Below are 26,226 nucleotides of genomic sequence, written 5' to 3' on the forward strand. Positions count from 1 at the left end.
ACTTATTGCCTCACTGACGTTAATGAGATTAACCCCTTAGGTATAGAAATTTGATACCGAACGACAATATCGAGGCAATTCGGTCGGTGCCTAAAAAGTATCGAACTCGATACCCAGCCCTACACAGCGCTGAAGCGTCCTGACGACATAAATCTAGACCTTGTAAATCCAAAAATCATTGCTGTTTAGACTAAGTGAGTGTATTTACTTTTCAGACAGGCCTCCATCTTTCTACAAAATACTTACTGTTGACACAAATTAAAAAATGTGCAGTCTTTGATATCTCATTTGAAAATATGAAATACAATCGAATGAAAATGTATTTTTACTATAGGTCCACCCCTCATATGTGGTGGATAAACAGCGATTTCCTTCAAATTTCTATTAAAGCACATTAATGCAGTAAAATACAGACCTAAACGCACAACTTAAACATGGTTTTGTTCTTTTGGTAAAAACTTCATATTTTCATGGTAAGGTTGACATTTGCATGGAATTGTTCAGACGCAACATATTTCATAGCCTTTATCACTGCTTGGAATACTATGTCGATTAGCATTGCATTATGTACTTTATTATAATGACAATTATAATAATAAGAACTCAGATAAACCACATATTGCCATAGTTTTGTGTTTATTAGTCACGTTGAATCAATGAAAGCATTTAAATCTTCCGTTTATTCAGCAACTGCTATAGAGATTTCCTGGGTTTCTTCTGCGGGGTGTATTTGGAGTTTCTGCTCGAGAGCGCCCTCTGTCCTTCAGATGGAGATTTACTACTGATCACAGAACCGTGCTTCACTGACAAGATACGCATGACAATCGCAGTTTCGGTCTAATCGCGATTGCACGGAAAACCAATCACAAAGAGTAACGTTACTTTTTTCATTTAAAAACATGAGATGCAGTGGAATGGGGAAAGACCCGTCCCGCCATAAATTTGAGACATGTTTTTTTCAAAGTTGAACTTACAATAGTTTTAAATGCCTTTCTAAATATCCGACTCTTTTGCGGGACGTGCAACGTTCGCAAAATATGTTCTCTTTTTACGCAGTATTTTGAATGAACAACGTATCCAATGGGTTCAACTGCATAGGTTAAAAAAAAGCATTAAAATGCAATGACACCTACCTACATCGTCATCGCATCTCGTCTCGTGCGCCACTGATAAGGCTGCCTGACACGCACCTAAACGTTTTTGACAGCCCTAATTGCCATGCTGTCTAGACCACTATCTTTTGGACTTGCAGATAATATGCATTTAACAATTGTGAAGAAGGACCCCTGTCACTTAGCCTAATTACTTTCGTCCATTAGACCAATGCTTGGACAAAGAAGGCCAGGCTATATAATAGGGTGTTTGTGCTAAGTGTAGGGAATGGGAAACCTCTGTTTACTAAGCTGAGATCACGGTATCTGTTTGCTGAGAGTAAACGGGCCAAGTGCATCAGTCACGTGGCATCAGAGTGGAGGAATTAGGCCTATATTTTTGCTGAAGGCTAGAGAGCATGGTGTCAGGTCTTTCAAGGTTCGGCATTTTTTTAGGGATGCACGATATATATCGGCCACCATTACAGTATCGGCCGATAAATGTAAATTTTTCTGTTATCATTATCGAACCGATAAGAAAATTTGGCCGATATATTAAAGCTGATAAATAATGCATTATTTCCTGCAGAGGCACAGATGCGCGCGCTGTTCACCATGATTTTAATTGCTTGAAATATTATTGGGATCACTTCAAAAAGGAAAATACAGTGAAGTGCAACATGTGCAGGGCAAGTCTGTCACATTATAATGAGAACATTACTGTTAAATAATGAATAAAATCTTTGTGCGCCCATGTTTTAGCGTGTTGTTATGAGAGGAGCGCATCCACAACAGAGCTACACATTCATGACTAGCACAGTTAGGTTCTCTTGTGCATTTGCAGTCTTTTGTGCAATTGTAGGTTGTTTATTTTATGCATATATCTGATTTATCTCATTGGCCTATAGGATTCGTTTGGTTAAGCTAATAGAGCGTTAATACAGCGCTTCAGTGATCATCTTTAGCTCAGCGCATGCAGCTCAAACAACAGCGCACAACATTAATAACTAGGGATGGGTATCGTTAAGGTTTTAACGGTATTACTACTCTTATCGATACTGCTTATCGATCCGGTACTTTAACGGTATTCTTATCGGTACTTTTTGTTTTACTTTGTTTCTTTGTTCATATTCTTACAGTATCTTATCTTATGTATATAAAACACTAAAAAATCCTGCACTTCATCAATTTGTAAATGCACCAGTGTGCAGGTATTTTTAGTGTTTTATATACATAAGATAAGATACAGTAACAACATGAACAAAGAAACAAAGTAAAACAAACTGACAAATACAATAAAACAAACACACAAACGAAATGAAATAAACAGTGCTTTCATTTTTCCGTGAAGGTCTACTAATATTAATGTTCAGGTAAGTAATAGTTACAAAAGTAATCAAATGTATATGAGCACTGCATAGTTTTCACTGTATGTACTGATAGATTTATGCTTATTAAAGCTATAACGTTGTTCAGATTAAGAGCTGTGGGTGATTTTCTCTTTGCATTTTGTTCTTTGATTAACATTGATGGCTCAAGCTCCAGTCTGATACTTTAAGACAATATACTGACACGCATCGGATTTTCTCCCAACTGTTCTCGTCCACTTAAAACATAAAAGTGAAGACTCTCATAACCGGCCATTTTGACACATTGTGTGTGTGTATTTTTTGGCATATTTTTGTGTGTTATTTCGAAGTTTACTTTGCTTGTCCGTTTTGGAGCATGCCGCCGCGCAGGCACATGCGCGCACACACATTTCAGCCTGGGGAACAGCATCACTTGTTCAGATTGTACTGTCAACGTTTTACTATCAAATATGTCCTGCAATGTAGCAACAGTAAAGACGGCATTTTATAACAATCACTGATTGAGCTGATTCAGATGTTAAGTTTTGGTTCGGAGGAACGAATCCGCGCCGCTATGAAGGGAAGGGAGTTGTGCTAGAAAAAATGCGGCTATAATCCTTGGAAGCCAAAATCGAAAAAGAAAAAAAAAAAAAATACTTAGCTTAATATAACAGCCACAGGCCTAAAGTGTGAGCAGATGTTTGAATAGTTGGTTCTCTCTTCTGTCATAATTAAACAGGACTTTCATGTTGCGTGTGCTGAAGCTCCTCCGCGTGAGCGCGATCTTGCTTCTGAATTGCGCATAACAAAAATGCATCATAGACAAATGTTTGAATATTATTGCACATAAAAACAGCTGGCGACATTATTTTTATATATATATATATATATATATATATATATATATATATATATATATATATATAGAGAGAGAGAGAGAGAGAGAGCAGCAATAAATGTATGTGTGTTTTCTTAATTTCTCCAATACCGACAGAAGTACCGATAACGTCAGAGCTTATCGATACTCCGGTCTTTCATAATTTAGCCCCGAGACCGATTTAATACAGAGTTTCGGTACCCATCCCTATTAATAACTATATGATTGGGACTATCATATATATAATATTATAATGAGAACATATTGCTATAAAACATTGTGAATCCTTTGGTTTAATTTGTCGTGTTTCAGCACGTTGTTGCGGGAAGAGTACATCCACAACAGAAGTTACACATTCTGGGTTGCGTTTCCCAAAAGCATCGTAAGCTTAAGTGCATTGTAGACCCATTGAAACCAATGGAGGTTTGATCAACTTAACAATGCTTTTGGGAAACGCAGCCCTGGTTAGCACGTAACTTCGTTCAAGTTCACTTGTGCATTTGCATCTTTTGTATACGAGTTGTTTAGTTTATGTTCTATAACTAGCTGATTAATCTCATATATGATGCATTTCCATGAGTTAAATAAGATGCCAGCAAAGCACTTCAGTTTACCAGTGTTCATTCAGCTCTTAAATTTCAGCGCACACAGCTCGAACAGCAATGCACAACATTAACAACAATGATTGGGACTATCATATATATTATTATAATAAAGCATTGTAAATTCTTTGGCTAAATTTGTCGTGTTTCAGCGCGTCACATCTTATTAGCGCATAACTTTTCAAGATCATTTGCGTCTTTTTGTGCATATATAATTTATAATATTATGTGTCTGTTGTATAAATAAGCGCTTCAGTTTACCGATGTTCATTCAGCTCTTCAGCGGCGCACGCAGCTAATACTGCATGCTGCTATTTGAAACAGTGGTACTAATTTAAGACACTTTTTCAAAATCATTGATATATTAATAATAATAACCACCACTTTTATTTTTATGTTATTATTTTCATCAACAATATGATTTAATTAAAATAATTTAATTGTCGGTGCGGAGGCTATTCCGTTTAATTTATCCATGGCACATGATTTTTTTTTTTTTTTTTTACATGTAGCCTATGTTGTCCAGAGATTGTTTTTGCATTATTTAAGCATTGTTTTATTTATTTGTAAGGCTGCTTTATGTTTGATTTATGTTGAAGTGTTTAATGCTTTTAATGGTGAGACTTTTTTGTAATCAGGCTGAAAAATCCATAAAGAATTTGGATTAAGATTTATCGGCCAACATATCGGTTATTGGCTTTCATGTATAAAGAATTATCGGTATCGGCCTAAATTTCCATATCAGTGCATCCCTAATTTTTAAAAAAAATTGTTGCTAATTTGTATTTGTGCGGTAAGGCTGCACGATATATCATTTCAGAATCGATATCGCGATGTGTCACAACGAAGGATGTGTGATTTTTAGTAAACTGATCATTATATTTGTTGGCTACTGATAATTTTCGTGACAGCTTTTGCACCGCGTAAAAAGAACGAGGGATTTACTCTCGGGGATTTACAGTGTCTCGCCACATCCAGTGTAGACTGCATCACTGATTAATGGGTTCTTCTATTGTATTTTGTCACGTCGCACCGTTCATGTCCTGTGTGGACACGGTGAGAACCACACAGATGCACGTGAACACTGAATTCCGTTCACTATTTGTGCCTGAAATGATACATACATGCGAAACTGTCAAAATGCATGTCTGCAAGTATCCTTGTAAACACAGTTGCTTATGGCTTGTGAAGGTAGGCCTAAACAATTGAGAGAGAAAATGGATAGTATATTGGTTCACACCAGTTTAATATTCCTCAGGCTTTCTGTGTCATGAATGTTAATCAAAAAACAAAACACAGAGAAAAATCACTTTTGTAGCATTAACACAATTTTAGACTTAAATATGGCAATGTAACTTTTTTCCAATATCGTTCAGCCCTAACGTGTGGTCACATTAGAGAAATTTTGACTAAATTTTATAGGCAGAAACTCAATACTGTAGTGATGTACACTGTAAAAATAATTTGAGAAGTCATAAATGAAACGGGTTATTGGAGTTTGACAAGAAAATTGCCTACTATTTCCGTTTTTATACTCAATATATATATATTTTTGTTTAATTCAGTGCGTCACTTGCTGTTTTATCGTAGTTGTGTGTGAAATTTACTAGCAATTTCAAAGTCAAAATCTGCATGACCAATTTGAACCAATTGCTAAATCTGTATAGGACTGGGATGATACGCTAATCTGCTGATTTAATACTATACTGATACTTGTGCCGATTCAATATATTGTGATAATTGAGTATTTCATCCGGTGTGGATGTTTACTGTACTTTGCAATCAAAGAGTCTAGCCAACGTCTTGGAATATATGACCCAAATAAGAATTTTCACTGTATTTATTTGCTATCTGAACAAATAAGTAACAAGTCTGCCACGTTTGTTCTGACCAACGGAGGAAAAAATCATTACAATAAATCGCGCTACCAATGGTGATTTTTAAATCTAACGATTGGTTGGCTTATATCACATCAAACCGTGCAAATTATTATTGTTCTACTTTATTCTTAAATGATTAATGTTAACAAAATTAGCATTGCGTGACTGAGTATAGTGTGTATTAACGTGTAGATTTCAATTTCTGTACAGTCTAATCTAATTTACCTATCGGTAAGCCCCTCCCTTCGAACGCAGACTAGCCAATGGCAGTTGAGTATCAGTTGCACGGGGGGCGGAACTTGGACATCTTTAGGTTTCAGCGCCATAGAGAAACATTGGAAGATGCGAAGCTCGCATTGGTTTTATGGGTATCCTGAGAGGATGAGCAAAATAATTTATTTTATTACATTTCCTGAATCCAAACAAAACAGAGCAAAAAGTATTGAACCCCAATACAAATGAGGACAAAAACTTTTATTTTCTGGTTGTCATACACTCATTAAGTTACTATTTTCATCTGCTCAAGCAGAACATTAATGTTATCTTGTGCTTTAGCAAGGTATCTCTGTCTAAAACTAGCTAACGTTAAAGTTAGTGAGTCCATGCTAATTTACAAACCTAAATAGCGGGCTGTTCTCGCGTCTTGTACAGTGTAGGTCAAAAAAACATAAACGAAGGTCTACATTTCAGTGCCTCTCCATATTAAACTGGTTAAATGTACATTAATTTATTTGTACCCTGCGATACATGAACAGTGTTGATCCTGCAGATGTTGTCATCCGCGACTGTGATGACCGACTGTAATATGAGACTTCTCCCGCTTGCATTGTGATCTGTAAACCCTTGCTTCGAGTTACCCACCGTATTTATTTTTAAATATTTTATAAATCCCTCCATGGAATATTTAATTCCCATTTGGTGGCCTTCTGTGTCCAAAATTGTGCAAAAACATTGTGGGACAAAGTTTTCACACAGCAGCTGTCATTGTAAGACAGTGAGCAACTCCGCTTGTTTTTCCGAGGGAGCAACAGTAACTAAGGGGGGGCGGGGCTTACCGATAGGTCAATTGTCATTCCATTCGAATTTCATATTAAGAAATTCTTTTAACCCAAAAAGCAAACTATGCTCCCTTCAAACTGGTTTTCTTTAAAATACAAATCTTGTGTAATCCCAGGCTATCTGTAATCAGAAACACATTTAAAACTGGAATATAATTTAATTTCATTCACACGTGTTTCATAAACACACAATCCTTTCTGGATCACAATCCGCCATCAAAATGATACATTTAATTTTTATAACTGCTGTGAGAAAAGGCTATAAACGATGCATCACCTGCAGGATCCTCACATGCGATAGCCTTGTAGCCGGGAAAACTTCTTTATGTTTACAGACGTGACGTAATGATTAGGGCTGGGTAAAAAATATCGATTCTCCGATTTTAATCGATCTTCAGTTTAACGCAACGATATCGATTCGGGAAATCCCCGAATCGATTCTTAATGCGCGTGCTTCACGTAAGAGGATATGAATATTCACCTCTCGTCTCACAGTTATATCGTCGGGTAATTATACTGTATATAAAACGCGGGCATCAGGGAGCCGTTATTAATATGCGAGGCATTGAAACTGCTTTTGAACGATCCATCGATCGCGTTATAGTTTCACTTTCAAGAGACGCGATCACACAAACTATGTTTACATTATGGAGCAACAGTACTTACCACACATTTCACAAGATCAGATGCTTGTCAGTGGTGCTCAGGATCTGTAAGTCATTCGCCATCATCCTCATCTCTCCTTACTGAGAGTGAAATCGTATGTACTGTAACAGGCTAGGGGTCGACCGATTATCGGCCTGGCCGATTATTGGCACCGATATTAAGAATTTTTATGATAATCGGTATCGGTCATTTTCAAAACCGATGTGCCGATAAAATTATTTAATTTTGAAACGCGCTATTTGGCTCTGATGCAGCCTGTCGGAACTCACCACTAGAGTGAGTGAGAGCAGTCTAGAGCAGAGCAGTCTAGAGCAGTCTCCGCCCACCGCGCATCTGATTTGTTGAGAGTCAGGAGTCTGACCAATCAACGTGGAAGACTAAAGGCACTCTCACACCGAAAGCGCTTGCTAACTGGTGCTGCTTCATCACGCATCAGTTCTCTCTCAAAGGCAGCAGCAGACGTTGCACAAGTTGCAATAAATTACAATCCACTACACTGAAGTTGTAAAAACCTCAATATTATCTATTTATGGTTTCCGAGATGGGGGAAACGCAGGGGGAATCGCGGAATCCAGTCATATAAATGGACTTTACTGTATAACGCGGAGTCACGGAATTAGTCAAAGTTTGGATGAATTAATCAAAAGTAGGTCAGTACACTTAAATCGACTATGATATGGACTATCTGTAAACATTAAGCTGCAAAAAGACTATTTAAATATGAATTCTGCATGTTCGGCGTGTCTCTGTATATGTGAAAGGCGTTTGCGGGAAACGCGTCGTGCATTTGGCGTCGCCTGGCGCGAATTCGACTCTTTTCGCGTCTTTGCATTGACTTTGTATGTAATCTACTCTTGGTGTGAACACACCATTAGAGTGGGAGAGATAGAGGTTTCCCTGGTAACGGCTGTACACAAAGCAGCGCTCTCTGCTCACAAATGCTGCTTTATCAGGCATTATGTGCAAGATGAAATGAAAATGATATCCAAAATTTTCTGAAGACAGTCGGTTTCCTTCAGAAATACCGTGATATAAAAACACCGCGCACTGGATTTCGCTTTTGAAACGTACAGTGCTCATGTTAATTCAACAAAGTCAAAGCTTTTTGGAAAATCTATTTGTAACAGTCAGTTTGGATATTGTGGTGGGCCACCACAAATAAATCAATGTATGGGAAACACTGCATCTTCTTTAATGCTCAGTTTTAACCAGGAATACATATATATTTAGGGGGATTAGGGAGGGGGGGTGCTCTTGTCCGTTCGAGGTTTCCCTTTTTTCCTCTCTTTCCTTCGCTTTTAAGCTCGTAAGTGCCTGTGCACATTTTAGCAGCAATTCTGTCTTTTTATTATAAAAATGGATTAAAGAGAAACTGTTCAGTTTCACATTGATTTTTTTCTTTGGAGTACAGTGTCAGTGTGTATCAGTAAGAAAGAATAAGGCCACGTCCATACGAAGACATAGCTTTCCTTATCCAATCTTTTTTTTTTCTCATCTCAAGAAATATCTGCGTGTACACGAAACCGACACAAAACTATGTAGTATACATGACAGACCAGTATGTGGCGCTGTAATTCTGCCACCGAGATGCTCTAAAAACAGAGAAGAAGACTTGGACTATGCACATAAACCTTGTGCTGTGTATACAAACGAACATGGAACTTTATTAATCTGTGTTAATCTATATTAGTTAATAAAAAGACAATTGTTCAGTGTTTGTTCATGTTGTTTTTGCTGTTGTGCGACATAGCGGTGTTTAACTATGGTCGAGACGTGGGGTGATGACATCATCGTTTCACAAAATATACATGAATATACACATGGCTGTACACGAAAACGTAAAGGTGTCGTTTTCAGATTTATCCACTCTGGGACCTGGTTTAAATAAAATTGCGGTTTCACGCTCCCAAAACGCCAGATCCGTCTGGACGAAATGCCAATATGATACAATTTTTACGTATACAGCTAAACGCGTCTGTGTGGACCGGGCCTTCTTTACTAACCATATTTTTATAACTCATAGCTAGAAGAGCTTGTACTTCTCAAAAAATATAAAATAAAAAACGTGAAAGACATGGGCTTTCTTGGACATCATGTGTATTTATGAAAATAAAAACAACCCCTTTAGTATCAGTACAACCGTACGGCTCATTCACAGACTTGACAGCCATTATTCTGACATGATCGTGCTCTTTTGTTAAATGTGTAGGTGGACTAACACGTATGTCCACAGCATCTCTTCATCTTGAAACTATATGTAGGGCAGCTGTACTTCTCCTGCCTCTCTGCACTCGATAAATACCAACACGTGGTTTGGAGTTTACACCATATATTTTGTGAATGGCTTCCTTAAACGTAAGCGTGACTTATCTCTCTCTCTCCAAGATTCAGCAGCTTCCTTAGGCAAATCCAAATGGCTCAGTTCCCTAGTAAACACGGTATCTGCAGGGCTCGCAAAATTTCTAAATCCCTGGTAGCCCTTCGGGCAGGTACTCTTCAGATTTTGGTAGCCCGAAAATGAATTTAACTAGCCCAAATAAAATAAAGACCATAAATGTCAATCAAAAACATTTTCAATACACAAATATCAAGGAAAGAGTTTTATTTTACTATTTACAAGGTATCTGCAGAATTCTTAACTTAAGGCAATTTGAAAAATTATTTCTTATATCATTTAACGTATTTAAAACTGTCTAAGGCCTTAAAAACTCTTCAGTTTAGTTGTATCAAATTTAAGGACCCGTGGGAGCAATGTTCCCTCTAATGTTTTTTCTTGCTGAGCAAAACTTTTCTCTATTGAGTGGACATTTCGGGCACCTGAGCAAAAGCATTCTTTATGCCAGACCTTTACAGCATGCACACAAAAAAAGTGTGTAACTTTTAACTTTAATGTGCTATTTATATTTGATTTGACCCTTGATGTAACTAAATGATGTAGATTTTAGGTTACCTGAGAAAACATTTTTACACTGCAGTTCAAAAGTTTGGATCAATAATTTTTTTAAAAGACGTTTCTTATGTTCATCGAGGCTGTATCTATTTGATAAAAAACACTGAATATTATTTCACAAAATAATATTGTGAAATATTATTGCAATTTAAAATAAATGTTTTCTATTTTAATATACTTTAAAATGTAATTAATTCCTGTGAAGCAAAGCAGTATTTTCAGAGTCACATCATCCTTTAGAAGTAATTTTAATATACATTTACATTTATGCATTTAGCAGACGCTTTTATCCAAAGCGACTTACATTGCATTCAAGTTACAGTTTATACATTTTTAACAGCTCTTGCTTTCCCTGGGTATCGAACCCATGATCTTGGCGTTGCTAGCGCCATGCTCTACCATTTGAGCTACAGGAAATATGCTGATTTTTAATCAATGTTGGAAACCGTTGTACTGCTTTTTTATTTTATTTTATTATTTATACTGTATTTTTTTGGGACCCGTGATATTTAAAAAAAAAAAAAAAAGTTAAAAAGAACAGTGTTTAGTCAAAATAGAGATTTTGTGTTACAATATAAACTATTCAAAAGTTTGGGGTCAGAACTTTTTTTTCTTTCTTTTTTAAAGATACTTTAAAAAAGTTTAAAGAGAGTTCAATACACTTTATTCAGCAAGGATGTGTTAAATGGATAAAATTGATAGTAAAGACTTCTATTGTTAGAAAATATTTATATTTTGAATAAATGCTGTTCTTTTAAACTTCTTATTAATCAAAGAATCAAAGAAAAAAAAGAAACGGGTTCCAAAAAAAATATGCAGCAGCACAACAGTTTCAACACTGATAATAAATCAGCATATTAGAATGATTTCTGAAGGATCAAGGGACTCTGAAGACTGGAGTAATGATGCTGAAAATTCAGCTTTGATCACAGGAATTAATGCTATTTTAAAGTATAGGTATTAAAATAGGAAACCAATATTAGAAATTGCAATAATATTTCACTATATCACAGTTTTTTTTTCTGTATTTTTGAAATGAATACAGCCTGTCTACACTTTTTTTTGTTATAATGAGAGAATACGTCTGTGATACATTACTCAACGCTGCAAAACACGTAAGTACGTTAGAAACCTTTAAAGCTCCCTTAGCACAAACACAAAAATGCTGATCGGGTCAGTCGCTCTGGTGCTCCTAAATATTTTTTCATCGTCGCACGCAGTAGTTTTCAGTCGCAAATGCGACTGAAATGGTCGCACTGTAGAGCCCTGTGAAAGACTGCCAGATTCTTCTTCTGAAAGTTAGGATTATAAGTTGTAAAATCATAAAGTCTGTTGCCTTTATGCTGACACTTTTTTTTTTTTTTTTTTTTTTTTTTTTTTTTTTTTTTCATTTGTTTTTAAAACAATCTTACTCCAAACATTGAATGATAGTGTATCATGGCTTCCACAAAAATATTAAGCAGAAAAAAGCTTTTTCAATATTTATAACAATAATAAATGCTTCTTAAGCACCAAAACAGCATATTAGAATTAGGGCTGTGTATTGGCAAGAATCCGGTGATACGATACGTATCACGATACAGGGGTTGCGATACGATATATTGCGATACTGTAAGCAAGGCGATATAATGGGATATTTGTTATTTTAGGAATAGGATATATATTTTTTAGGAAAGCTGTCATTAAGAACACACCACCATATGCAAACCTTAGCAAAAAATAAATAAATAAAAATAGTTTAACCAGAACACACTGGGATCTGCATTTGCAATAATCAGTCCCTATAACATTCAACATTATTGAACCACTTTTTGTGCAGTACGAGTAAAGGGGGAAATATTCAAGGGCTTGCATGATTCTTTAGTTAAATGTATGTATAAAATATATTTTATAAAAATATATATTTATAGACTCTACTTTAAAGGTTCACAGTTTAAGTTTACAATTGTGACATACAATGTCATAACATTTGATCTGAACAAAAAATGACATCTGCTTAATATCAATGAAAAATAAAGTGCTTGCAGGATTCCTAAAGAAAACAAAACAATTGTAAAACAATCAAATAAATACAGATGTTAAACATTCTCAGAACTTTTCAACTTAGGGCTGGGCGATATGGCTGAAAACTGTATCACGATATCAGTGTTTCATATCGGTCGATATCGATAATTATTGATATTTTTTTTAAGGTGGTACATCAAGTTCGTGGTATTACCAGTCTTGGCGGGGACGACGGTCTTGCATAATTTGCAGACGACATTTGGTCTGACTACGGTCAGACTTATAATATCCAAAAACTGCCATACTGGCGAGCTGACTTTCTCTTTTATTTACAATTTCCTCGCTCGCTGCGGCACTCATTTTCTGCTTATGAAGAGGAATCCAGAAGACCAGCCAATAGGGTCTGGCTGCAGACATGCACTCTCAGCCGCGCGTGCGCATTTTTTATTTTTTTTTTGCGCGTGCGCACTTAGACACGAGACAACGATATGGCGCAACCAAACATGATACTGTTACATGATTGGCTGTTAGCGTGTCACTCCCTACGTTGCTAGGTTACCAGAGAGCGAGTGCCTTTGTTAATGCAACCAAACTTGCTTCGCAGCCTTTGTTTTCTTCCGACGAAGAATAAAAAATATCGAACGTTTTATCGAACACATTTTTTATTGATATCGTTCACGTGTCTATCGCGATACATATCGTTATCGTTTTATCGCCCAGCCCTATTTCAACTTGGATTTCACAGGGTTTTCGGTTTGTATTTATGTTCCGCGTGGAATCGGTGAGACGCGAGCACTGCCCCAACTGCACAAAACTCGAATTACGAGAAAGCTGCAGCTGCAGCTGCGCGGCGACTCTACCGCCCGCGCAAAGGCTCTTCAACACGGGACGCGGCAAGCGGCAGAACAGTGGTTGCGCTCGTGCCGCGGTCCCGGGGTGGACATTACCACAAAAGCCCAAATGGCGCCACACTTCAGCTTTGTACACCGAAACGAGAACTGGAACAATTTTCATCCTCCATTACTGGCAGTGAACTATATTAACGCTAACATTAGTGGACTGCCCTGATGCTAGTATTTCCTGTCACTGTTTAAGTTCAGAGATGAAGACTAGCGGTCGGGATATGAACTCAAAACGAAACCACTGCCATGAATATTGTATGATTTTTTTCTATTTTTTTTTCTATCGATATTCCGTTTTGGAGAATCGATACAGTATCGCCAAACAAAATATCGTGATACTCAAGTGTATCGATATTTTCTTACACCCCTAATTAGAATGAATTCTGAAGGATCATGTGACACTGAAGACTGGAGCATTTGTAATCAAATAAATGTAGCCTTGGTGAGCATAAGAGATTTTTCAAATACATACCAATATTATAGCTTCATTTGTTTGATCGGTTATCACACTTTACTTGCACATGTGCGGCTAAATAATTGTAATGCCTATATAAAACATTTGGGCACCGTGATTTTCACTCTTAAAAACGAGCCAAACCTACAAGGTGTCATGCAGTTTTTCATTGCAGCGCACATGCTCTGATATATAATTTCACACGTTGTGTCCAATTAGTTGCAATAATTATGTCCTCAGTTCTCTTTTGTGGCCTTTTGTTCGCTCCTGTCCGACCTCTCGACCATTGTGCCTTCTCAACTTTTTTTCCCTCTGACAAGCAGTTTTTAGCGTGGGCAACCTTATCGAGTTTTGCCTCCATTGACCTTCATCAGTCGCGCACATCTTTTCTGCCGGTCTCAGATGACCCGATTAAACTCTTTTTCTCATTCTGCACCGTCGTTCTCACCGGACTCACTCCGGACCGCTAAAAGGGTGAGAGTCAAGGGTCAGGAAAGGGCATCTCCATGGTGAAACGCTGCTGTGTGAGAAAAATATGCTGTAATGATAGTCTAGCCAGAAAGTAAACCCAGAGATGCTGTTACATGAATCGACCAGGCCGTTGAAAATGGGCCGCAGGAATTAGGCTTTGATAGAGGAATCGTTTTAGATGTGTTTCTCATCAATCCAGATCCCCCAGGATGAGGATGAGGGAGATCCCTTTGTCTAATGTTGTCAAGACATTTGTGTTCCTCTTAGAGAAAATGTTTAAAATTTAAGTTTTGCAATGTTTAATTTGAGAAGCCACCCATTGGGTAAAGACAGTTTTATATTCAAATGATTAAGCTTTTCCAGAGATGTTTTTCTATTTTCAATTCGCTGCTGAGACTTAATCAGAATGCAAACAGTACATTTGACAGCAGAATTGCCCAAAAGTGTGCAAACAAAGAAATTAATTTGGGCTACAGACCTGTCAATTCACAAATACAAGAGCTGTGAATTGTGAATGGATGTTATTGACAGTTAAAAAAAACCCAGTATCAATCAAAAGTAATGGCTTCTGTCATTCCTGTGTAGCCAGTATGTTTTTAGAGAATCTCAAGGTTCTCACATCATACTCTGCAAAAACACTTTTTGGCTTTGGACTTGCAGGTCAGCACTTCCTTTTTCATTAAAGCAGCAGCAAAGCTTTAGGTGCACCAGAGTAAAAATAGCATAAAAGATGCATTTATATTGACCCGATGATACTATTACAGTGTAGATAACATTTTAGCCATTGCTTTGGCATTCAGAAAGACTGAGTTTTCTTTGTAGCAGCCTGTTACCTTGATAAATAAATAAAACTAGCAAGCTGATGGAAACTGGTTCACACTGACTTCTCGATGGCTGACCAGTCAAATTGGAATCAGTGAGACTTGGACAGACATTCTGTGAAAGATCCATGAGTGGTTGAGTCTGATACTGTACTTTAACAGTGAAACTGATCGCCCCCGAGCTTGTTGAAAGACCGATAGGCCCTGTTTCCACCTGTCTTGTAGATTAATTTTGTAGCGATTCAGTCAGCCAGGATGCATCGCCTCCCCTCTTTTATGTTGGCTCTACACTTTTGCGGGAGCACGAGTGCAGTGTGTAAATACTGTTGAATGAACCAAGTTGTGAATGAAAAGATTCTACAGTGATCTGTTGAACAACAGAGTAAGGACTGAATCACTTGTTTTGGTGTGCTTTCTCACAACACGTCCCAGAATGATGTGGTTTAGGTGAGTGGGTGGTGAATAGGCGGAGCTTTGCTGTGTTTCTGGACTCATTTGGGATGGATAGTGTTCCCACTATAAATGTGATTTGGTCACTTGCGTTTTTGACTACCTTCGTATCTTTTCAGTGATTTGATCACAAAATGTTTTAGACCTCATTTCAACCTATATTTAAAAATATAGTTCGCCCTAAAATTAAAATTCTTTCATGAATTACTCACCCTCATGTCGTTCCAAACCATAAAACCTTTTATCAAAAAAAGAGTCTGCTCGCAATTGCCTAACCGAGTCGTTAGGAATTCGAATCTTATTCTGTTATGGCTGTACGTCACAAAGTAACACATTTGCATTATGTCTGCCCATGGCTGTCATTCGCGCTGTACGCATTAGACCAATCACAAAGGACTGCGCCATCTGACCAATCACAGCAGTGAGGGCTCACGGAAAGGAGGGGGTGTAGAGAGACTGATTCTTTAAACTGCTTCGCACGAGTCGTTTAGGAATCATTTAGAAATTAGGTTAAATTAAAGCTATTTTTTGAGAAAACTAAAGTGTTTTTTGACCTTGGATGCTTGTAAACCTGTTTTAGGAGACTCATAAAACAATATTAGCTACTTTAAAAATGGCATAATAGGGGCACTTTAAGATAAATCCGAGACCTTTCTGACCTTTCGTAGACAGCAACGCAACTACCACGTTCAAGGCACAGAAAGGTAGTAAGGACATTGTTAAAATAGTCCATGTGACATCAGTGGTTCAACCTTAATTAAGAAGTTACGAGAATACTTTTTGTGCGCAAATAAATAAAAAACGACTTTATTCAGCAATTTCTTCAGTCTTCGATGGACGTTTGTGACGGTATCACAATGCATGGATGTGGATTCCTCTGCTTGTAAACAAGGCAGAACGTCAAAACACCAGCTCCTGCGTCAGCAGCAGTGCATGCATGCGTCATGCGTGATGACTGAGACGAAAGAGAAGAAATTGTTGAATAAAGGCGTTATTGTTGTTTTCTTTACACACGCAAAGTATTCTCGTAGCTTCTTAAAATTACGGTTGAATGTGGTAGTTGTGTTGCTGTCTATTCAGGGTCAGAAAGCTCTCTGATTTCATCAAAAATATCATAATTTGTGTTCCGAAGATGAACGAAGGTCTTATTGGTTTGGAACGACATGAGGGTGAGTAATTAATGACAGAATTTTCATTTTTGGGTGAACTACCCTTTTAAGACCAATCACAAAAACACACCACTATTTTTACATTTGGATTGAACTATCCCTTTAAAGGGTTAGTTCACCCAAAAATGAAAATTCGGTCATTAATTACTCCCCCTCATGTCGTTCCAAACCCGTGAGACCTCCATTCATCTTCGGAACACAAATTAAGATATTTTTGATGGGATCTGAGAGCTCTCAGACCCCTCCATAGACAGTAAGGGTCCTTACACGATCAAGGTCCAGAAACGTTTAACCGTAATTTTACAAAGCTACCAGAATAGTTTTTGTATGCAAAGAAACAAAAAATAACGACTTTATTCAACAGTTCCTCTACATCAGCGTAGCGCCATTTTGGAGAATATCCGCTGGATGCAAACTGTGTACGCTCTTCGGTGTTAGCCTCATACCGGATAATTTTCATGTTTGGGTGAACTATCCCTTTAACACCTATCCCAAAAACAGGTTTTAATATCAAGGTAAAAAGGAAACAAGGTATTGGATAACTTCCTGTTGTGCTAGTGCACATTTTACACAACTTGATAGTAAGTTGTGTGTCAAATTCAGGATTGTTTTTCTGAAGCTATGTTCCTGAAATTTGGTCTCACAAATACTTGTGCACAGTATGCTGATAAATGGCATGGAATTAGCGCTAGAGGATGCATTTGCACTGATTTTGCACTACCTTTAGTTTTTAAACCTGTATTTTCTAGCATGCAGACACATTGCTGTTTTTCACAGACATGTAAGAGTGTTGAGTGTTGTATTCTGTACTTTAACATCATCTGCTTAATAATGTTAATATTTTTTGTTTTTGATTAGTTGATGTACCCGGCCTGATATCTGAACTCTTTCTGTTTGTATTTTGATAAAGCTTAATGCCACCTTAACTCAACAGTATGATCTTCTCGTGTTCTGCATTTGGACAAACAGTTGCTTATTTTATTTTATTATATTTTATTCAAGTTTCAAAACATGATTTATTTATTGACGCTTCATTGCTACATGGCACCAAGTAACATTTTTTTTGTTTTTTTGTTTTCTCTTTATGTCCAGACTGTAGAGGCTCCTCCACTGCTAAGGGTTCATATTGGAGCAAGACCTGGTCACATGGTAAGCCAAGAAAAGATCTCTTGTTCTTTTCTAGACTGCAGCTATTTGTTTTGGTCAACATCAAGGCACCTTGAGCCCCGTACACATGTGGTCTCAGGGGCCATGGACAAGTACACAGCTGTAACTGAATTATGAAATGCCTGAGGGTTAGATTTGACGGTCAATCATCTATTTTTTTATTTTAGGTTGAGCACAGCGATGTTGTACCAAATAATGTACAGCAGCTTCAAAAAGCAGTTGCACAATATATATGGCCCCATGTCCATTTAGATTCTCTTTTCCATCTAACGCTCATTTAAACTCAGTATTATTAAATTATTAGTGTTTTAAAAGACTGTTAAATGTAATAATTAGCAAATGAGTAGCTACTTTTCATATTGCACATTGTCATGTTGTGAAGCCTAAATTCACTTAAGCATTTAAAATAATTTACTTTAGTTTTCATTTTTGATTTTTCAAGTAGCATTTATGTATTTGTGCATATGTTTATTTATTTAAAAAAAATAGCATTTAAAATGCTTGATTTCAGTTTTACGTGTTCATTTTGAATCTGAAGTAATATTTAAAATGATTGACTTTAGTTTTTATTTTAAATGAAAAATATTTTATAATATTTAAATAATAATTATTATTTTTAAATTAATAATTTAGCTAGCTTTTTTTATTTTTAAAGTACAATTTTAGTATTTATTTTTAACCTAAGGTAATATTTAAAATGATTGACTCTTGGATTTAGTAGCATTTATAAATGATTGACCTTTTTATTTTTTATTTCAACAAAGTAGTATAAAATCATGAAAATAACTTGTAATATTGGTGCATCCCTAGTTAAAATGACTCCCTAGGCAGTGTGTAACCAAAATTGTATCAAATGAACATGTTCCTGTTCCACAATAATTTAGTCTGTTCAGTCAAGACAAATACAAGCTCATTATCTGTAAACATGGAGAATAGCCTTCTTGCATCATGCAATACATCAAGCTCCACTCAAGCTCGCCTTTGTATTGTTTCAGAAATGTTCTACTTGAAATGTGTTTCTGTAACAAAGTGAGTACGGAGCTTGTCATGCATAGTTTGAAAACTAATTATGAATGCTAATTATCTTGAGTTTTTGAGTGCTTGCCATTTAAGGGACAGCAGTTTTAACTGCCTCTTTTTGAAGCTGAAATTACCTGTAATTTACTCTAGTAGTGGCAGTCCAACCTGTCAGTCAGGACCACTTCACAAATCCCCCCAAAGACCCCTAAACCCTTCACAAGAGTTGCCGCTCCGTTTGCCTGTTGACTGTTCTCTTGATAATTCCTCTCCAACAGGGTGAATTGTTTCAGTGATCAAGGTGCCTGAGTTTGAGCACTTTCAAAACCAAGCTTCATTCAGAACTGAAGCAGGATGTACTCAAATAAGTTTGATCAGTCTTTGCTAAAGCAATTTTGTTCATGGAATGGTTTATTCTGTTGGTCTTATTATGGTTGCTTTTGAAATCACTAAATTCTGTATATAATTTTGAACCATGATAAATGCTATTTTTCACTCCGAGGCTTTCTTGAGAGTGTTGCCATAGAAACACCGAGTATAGAGCGGCTAGTATTGAGGCAGAGATTGGTTTGGCTCTAAGCTGGTGGAGAATGGAGGCCTAATAAACCTCTTAACTCCTGTATCGGTTACAGACCTTTTACAACATCATGGGCTAAAATAACAACTTATGGTCTGGCGGTGCAGGTGGGTGAGATTCAGGGCTTTTACGTTTAATCATACCCATTTTTGGACATGTTCAAATGTTCATGTTTGGATGTGGCTATCCAGAGCTTGTCTGAAAATATCTGAAATGTAACGAAAGCCAGTATATTGTGCCTTCAAAGAAAAGATGCTCATCTGTTTTGAGTTTTGAAGGTGCTGTGTAGGATCGGAGCCAGAGGAGTTTGCTTTGGTGTAGCCTCAATCCATCATGTAATCTGTGTCCACAATGACTTGAGCTGTACAACAATATTGAATTTCCATGTTTTGGCTTCGGGCAAAGTACCCTGCATGGTTACCCCACCAGCTTTAGAAAACAAAGTCAGGCTTACCTCTGTCTAGGTTGTTTTTACAAGATCAATTTTTTAGAGATTTGACAGTGAAAAGGGTGCGTATTTATTATGTTTATTAATTGTGAAAATACGTACATTATTAAAATGCAGATGAAATGCTATAGCTTAATCCAGTTCTGGCACTTATCAATAAAACATCAACAAATCAATGTAAATTAGAGATGCACCAATTGACAGTGATCGGAATCGGACAATTTTCCGCATGACCGGCCTGGATCGGTGACCGGCCAGTCAGTCTCACGTTTCGCCGATCCCAAGCCGATCCTTGACGTCACAGCCATGCGCACACACTCACAGTCGAGTGTAAACACGTCGTTTTTCATGAGAAAGATTCTAATTTTAATTGCATTCAGTGTAAATTGCGACTGATAATGAATTTATGTTGTGCCAGATGAAGCTTGCACAGCCCGAGTGAGCATGTGAGAGACAGCACACACAAAATAACTCGCATAAATTTATAGATGCATACTGCGGTAGAAGAAAAAAAAATATTTTCAATATATGATTTAGATAAGCAACATAATACGGCCATGATGTTTCCCCGAATATCAATCAACACGATTGCAACGTGACACTGATTTTATACAATAATATTTAAATAAACAAGAAGTTAAAATTGACTTAGATTTTAGACAAAATATTAACTGTTTTTGCTCAATTTCGCTGACGAAAATGGTTCCTATCAAACTACAGTAGAACAGTTGTGTCTCCGAGCAACACACAGTGGTGTTTAGTTACTGAATGAATCCACGTTTTGAACGAATCGAGTGAGTCAATGATTCAGTGGCCCATTCATAAGGACAGTCACTTGCCTCGTTTCTGAATGAATCAGCCGTTTGAATGAATGAATAAATGACTCGCTCATTAAAACAGACACTTGCCGCCACCTACTGGTGGTTTAGTCATATTTAAAAGTATCATTGCATTTTTTTAAACATTTTTTTTGTATGTTTTTAAAAGAAATAAACATTAATCTTATAACATTATTTATGTATTTTACATTTAGCAGTGTAAATGCATTTATGGCACCTCAGCTTCACCAAACTGTCTGTGTAAATGCATCTACATGCCACTTCAGATGCAGCTTCTGTTTCCTCAGCAGTGGAAAGATAAAGTTTAGGGCTGCAACAACTAATCGATAAAATCGATTATTATCGATTATGAAAATCATCGACAACGATTCTCATTATCGATTAATCGGGTCTGCCCACAGGGCACGTCCAACTTCAGCTGGTTAGTCAAATTACGGCACTGAATAAAGCATTTCTATGGACAAAATGCATCTAAAAATAGTGGAGGAAACAGAATGAGATTCTGCCGGAGAAGCACGTGATCCAAGCTGCCCAAAACATGATAATTCTTTATTTTAAGCTTTAAGTTAATGCATAAGAGTAATGGCTTGCCCTGTCAGGCGCTTTGACAGATGCGTGTGCGTCCTCAGCGCAAAAACGTTCAGTTTACGGTCATATCCTTATCTATAAATGCCACAAATTCACGCGAGCATTTCCATTTTTGCATAAAGGTCCGTCCTGACAGTCTGTGTTAAGTTTAAAATACCGAATGAGTGCCGGCGCGGCGGGCACGCGCGTCAGACGGACAGAACACAATTAATAGGCTTTTCAGCGCAAACATATCCATTGTGCTGAATTATCTGTTGTTGAAAGTTAATTTAAGGTTTAAAATAAATTAAAATATTTTATGAGAGTAGGAACTTTAAAGGGATAACAGCGTGTAATTGTCTGTCTGAATATAAACATGAGACGCTCCATAACGGCCTTTTACAGGATAAAGAAATGACGAGGTGACTGTGATCAAAGTAGTTCCTGCAGAACATTACTCTTACCTGTTGGTTAACACTGAGTTTGTGTTTTTATTCGTCTTTATTATTATCTTTATTATTTTAATTTTTAATAGAGGTTTAAACTATATTCAATTTTTACAATGCTTAACAAATTTATGTAAGTTTAACAATGTGTTTATGTAAGGTTTGTGCCACTGCTGCTCTAAAGTAACAGTATTGGTGATAACCAAAATAATTTTTTGGCTTTCTGTACTGGTTAGTACTCCAATATGTGTAAGCTCTTTAGTAACAGTAGTAGGCTATTTTTAATGCTATAATATCATTATTGCTGTTATCTATGAAAGAAAACCAGAGCACTTATTTTTTTTTGTATTTTTTATTTGAGTATTTTTTTTTCGTGATACCCAATTGCAGTCAAAAAGTACATAAACAATACCAGCAAGAATGCAAGCTGTTATGAGGACATTTTTTATTATTATGTCCAATAAATGACAATAACATTTTTAAATTTAAACAAATTTTTGACAAATTTCTAAAATATGTTTTCTCTTTATTATGATAAGTGGTCTAATAAATTAAGCACTGTATGTTTTCATAGCATTCAGTTGTCACGTTTGTTTGAAGGACATTGGGCAGAATGTGGAATAGTGTTTTTTTTGGCCAATATTTTTTTAATCCGATTAATCGAAAGAATAATCGGCCAACTAATCGATTATCAAAATAATCGTTAGTTGCAGCCCTAATAAAGTTTGTTAATAATTTCATTTGAATAGTAACAACTCTACAGTTTCTTATTATGCTAACTGAATTCATTGAAAGAAAGTAAGAAATTTATGTGAAAGATGACACATTTAATAAGGTTAGGGTGAAAAAAATGACCATTTATAAACATTGTGGGAAATCTGTTTTGTTACATACAGCAACTCATTTTACATGAGCCATTTCTTCCTCTTTCCAGTCACAGAGCACTTTATTTTGAGAGTTGTTTAAGTGAGAGAAAATCTGTAACTTAGTCCAGATTGGGGGAATTGTAATGTTTAATAATTAATTTTAAGTAAATTGAAATTTGCATAGATTTTTGTTTGTATATGCTGTCAATTATAGTTCTTAGAAAGAAAATCGTAATCGGCAAAAATTGGTATTGGCAGGTCACAGTTCCAAAAAAATCGGTATCGGCCAAGAAAATTTCAATCGGTGCATCTCTAATGTAAATTAAGTGCTGTTTTCAAGTGTGTTTTTTTTGGGTGTTCTAGGGATAGAAAAACGTACATTTATTTTCAAACTTGACTAATGGAGGGCTGGGGTTTTCTGAACGACTAGTTGACTAATTGATTTGAACTACTGTATAATTAGGTCTGTTTTTGGTTCAGTTGACCCAGATCTATCACTTTTCTCATTGCCATTCTTTGCACATTTAAAAACAGGGAATTTTAAGATGTGTTTGAACAGTTTTTATATTAGACATGCTGTTTTAAAGTATAGTGTGACACTTTAAAAAAAAAAAAAAAGATGCAATCCATAAACCGAGGGAGTTCCATACTGACAGTGGTTTGCTATGCCAAAGCAACCAGATGGCATAAATTTTCCATGCGCATTGGCAATTTCTGGGGGAAATAAATGGCTGCTGTCGTTGGTGTTGAGCAGAGGTCAACTTTATGAACGTGAGGAGAAAATACTAATGGGAGCAGTGGGATTCCACAGCAGTGTAGGACCAGACTCAACCATCTCTGAGAATGTGATTAATACATGTTTAAAGTGCTTTGATTACTCATTTTAACATGCAATGAGTAATTAGCCTTTACGACAAATTTTTGCCAGAAAGCTTAATAATTGCCATTGCCTTTCATGTTTATTATACTATCAAAGTTTTTAAATATTTTTTTTCTTTTTTTAATTTTCTATGCTTAGTACTAGTAACATTAATGTAAGAGCTTGCTTGGGTTTGTGTGATACCATTAAAATTTGGCAGGTCAGAATGTAATGCGATTTATTTGGCCAGACTGTGCAGACCAAAGTTAGATGTGTATTACGGATGAAATTTTAGATGTGTATTATTAAAAAGGAATTAATTTTTATTCAGCAAGGATGCATTACACAATTAAAAGGGACAGCAAAGACATTTGTTAAAAAATATTTGTTTGAAACTATTTATCAAAGAATTCTGAAAAAAAAGTATCCGTTTCCACAAAAATATGAATCAGTACAACTTTTTTCAACATTAATGATAATAAGAAGTTTTTCTTGAGCACCAAATGAGCATATTAGAATTACAATGTTTTAAAAAACAATAGCAATATTTAATTCAAATGTCTACTTGATCTTTAATATTTGGCCATTCCTTTACAACAGAAATTCTACAGCCACTGTCATTTCTTGAATATGTGGACATCAAAACGTGTAAACACAGAGTGAGGGTTTGAGCTTTTATTTTGAAATTACGATGAGCAGTATGAACAGCATATTGAGAAAGATATGAATGCATTCTCCTGTGTTTGCATAGGTTTATAAATAATTTACCTTACGAATCTGATGAAATGGGGCAAGTTGAGTTTCCAGATGAATGTTACAATTAAACCCAAACTCACTTGAGACACTCCACACATGTAAATAATCACAGTTCATGTGGAGCAGCATTTACTGTAAACAGAGTCACTCTGAGAGTACACGCATGTAAATAATAAAGTGCATATAGGTTATTAAACCTGCATTGCATATTTTTATTTAATTGAATCATAGCATTTGTCAATTCACAATAGCATTATGCTTTATTATGATTTTTAAATGGGTTGAATATATTATGCAGCTTTGGAAAATGGTCTAATAATTAGGGATGCACCGAAATGAACACGGGTTTTCGAATTTTTCCCCCCATGTAGGCCTGTTTTGCCTTTTTTTTCACTATTGCATAAATTAAATAGCCAAAATGTGCTTTTTACTGTTTTGTCCTGGTTTTCAAATAAAAAGTAAATAAATTACAAAACAACAATTTAAAAATATTTACTTAACACTGAACATTTTGTTTTAATTCTATCATACCAACAAAGCACAATTTAGCTTAAAATTAATAAATTACTGAATTAATATTTTTTGGCCATGTTTGAGACCCCCTTCTTAAATCAGGCATGTATTTTTTACTGTACAAATAAATGCAGCCTTGTTGAGCAGAAGAGACTTCTTTTAAAACATTAGAATATATTACAGATCCCAATTTGAACACTTATGTGTGAATGCTATAATAAATGTATAGAGCTGTTGTAGGGTAATTATTATTATTGTCTTATTTTTTATTTTATTTTACAGAACAACCGTAAAATTACAATACTAACATTTATGAATGTTGGAGTTGTTACTTTTTCTTAGATTTTATTTTGGCAGAAACCCGCAGGAAGATCTTAGTGCTTCTTTTTGTTGACAACAGCATGAAGATATTTAAATGATTCTCATTACGAATTTGGGAAGATGTTTGTTGCTCGTATCACATTGCCACGTCCTTAAAAAAATATATAAAAATGTTACTGAGCAAATGCAGCTCGTGCAGGGCTTTTTGAATGCATGCAATCCGTGCGTGTATTTGAAAACATAACATTCTGCAGTTTATTTCAGTGTTTCCCACACATAGACGAATCTGTGGCGGTGCGCCACAGATTAAATTCCGACCGCCACAGATTCAACACCGTCACCGACCAAAAAAATAAATAAATCAATACCGACCGTCACATATTGCGTTTCGTTATTCTTTTGTACGCTATTTAAAACACGCAGCGAATTCGTTCAACTGCATTTCCTTTCCCTGCTCTCTCTTCATCTCTCTGTCACTCACGCGTCTCTCCCTCACACACACACACACGCGCACACAGCCCCTCCCCTCCGTGCACACCACATCTGTCTGGATCATATTCATCTGTGGAGAGAAGACGGTTGGCGAAAGGTTGGTATCTCGTGAACACTTTTAACACACAATCACAGATTAAAAAGTGCTATAAAATATTTTATATTCAGAATACAATAGTTTCAGTGTGTTGATGTTACTGTAAGTCCCAACCCTTAGCAAACGCGATTGCGCCTTCTTTAGAAAGTTAACTAGTCGAAGTTTGCGGTAAAATGTAGGCTAGCCTAGTTGGGTTGTCGAGGTCAAAACACTATATGTAGCAGCTGTGAATCAAATAAACGTATTATAAAGTATGTCGTTTCTTTACTCTTACCAACACCCCCCCCCCCCCCCCCCCCCCCCCGGCTGACCGCCACACATTGCCTTCAAACCTGTGGGAAACACTGTATTTGCTAATCGTTTGAGGCCATTTCGCGATTTCAGCCATCATAGAGTAACCAGAAACAACCACCCCTTCCTCTTCTCATCGGAGACATGGGATGCAGCGCTAAACAGTCTCTCGCTGTCAGTGTTTCGTGCTTGTAATGATTTTTAAAGTCTTTCGCTGACTTTCACA

General features: G+C 36.4%; 1 protein-coding gene across 3 annotated transcripts in view; it reads left to right on the forward strand.

Annotated features, from left to right (window-relative positions):
* Positions 1-26,226, forward strand: part of LOC306857071 (F-box-like/WD repeat-containing protein TBL1XR1) — a 71,751-nt gene that overhangs the window by 14,443 nt on the left and 31,082 nt on the right. For 2 of the 3 annotated variants that reach the window (XM_079396737.1, XM_079396738.1), the window contains exon 2: positions 17,837-17,893. The exons of the other annotated variant lie outside the window; for it this stretch is intronic. The gene's annotated coding sequence lies outside the window, so the exon portion shown is untranslated. The remainder of the gene's footprint in view (positions 1-17,836; positions 17,894-26,226) is intronic. 3 annotated transcript variants of the gene reach the window in all.

The sequence above is a fragment of the Barbus barbus genome, assembly GCF_936440315.1.
Source record: "Barbus barbus genome assembly, chromosome: 37".
Classification (NCBI taxonomy): domain Eukaryota; kingdom Metazoa; phylum Chordata; class Actinopteri; order Cypriniformes; family Cyprinidae; genus Barbus; species Barbus barbus.